The sequence below is a fragment of the Eurytemora carolleeae genome, unplaced genomic scaffold (genome assembly GCF_000591075.1).
Source record: "Eurytemora carolleeae unplaced genomic scaffold, Eaff_2.0 scaffold504, whole genome shotgun sequence".
Classification (NCBI taxonomy): Eukaryota; Metazoa; Arthropoda; class Copepoda; order Calanoida; family Temoridae; genus Eurytemora; species Eurytemora carolleeae.
Genome location: NW_019396446.1, coordinates 101,112 through 102,121, shown reverse-complemented (window position 1 = coordinate 102,121; position 1,010 = coordinate 101,112).

Sequence of the window (1,010 nt, the reverse complement as noted above, 5' to 3'; positions counted from 1 at the left end):
GAATTTGGCGTAGGTAAGAAGTGGAGTATAGCGGATTTGCGTAGGTCGAAAAATACACCACCTTAAAAAAAATTAAAATATGAAAGACGACATTTCTAACCATCGAAGCTTTTTTAGTTTACTAGGTAAAACATTAAACTTTATTGTAGTCTACGATTTTAAAGTCTCAAAAAAACCTAAAAAATATCAATTATAACTGTTTAACATTTTTTTATTCAATTATGCAAGTTAAAAGTTCCTTTAACTTGTTTTTGAAATAAAAATCTAAGGATCGTCCCATTAATATCCAAACCAAATATTTATATCAGAATTAAACTTGGGTTTGGTTTGGTCTCAGTTACACGAAATGAAAAAATTCAACTTTCAGAATTAGGGTTTCAAGTGGTTTCACTATTGGTGTTGTTATTATTCAGATAATATTTATTGTAACACAGTTTAGAATTCAACCTGTGATCGGTATTTTCAATAACGACGTAATTTGAGAGAACTAAAATGTCAATGTAAAGTGATCACGATTTACAGGATGCTAAATATTGGTAAATGTGGGGGGGGGGGTCAATCATGGATAAAATATTATAAATGCGCGAGGGATTGCAGGCCTGTAACCAAGATTTGGTAATTGGTAAGTTCCTAGAGAACGAGTTATGGACCCCTCCCCCGGTGCCCCCACCCTCTCCTATCAATTGTGAACGTGGTTATCATTGGTCATGTGGCCGGCCGGCCCCCTAGCTGCGGCGCTCGGCCCCCTAGCCTGGCCTAGTTCGCAACGCTCGGCCCAGAAAACGTCTTAACCTAACCTAACACTAAAATAAAATTTTTTTTATCTTTGTGACAGAAACAATCTCAAGAACTGACGAGGGTCAACCAGACCGAAGTATATTTTCAACAAATGTGGAACTAACGTCTACTTTTTTACTCTAAGATTTGGTCCATCACCATCACTGAATTTTAAATTATAATAATTTTGCTGAAATCATGTACAATATTGACAGGAGGTGGGGGGGGGGGGG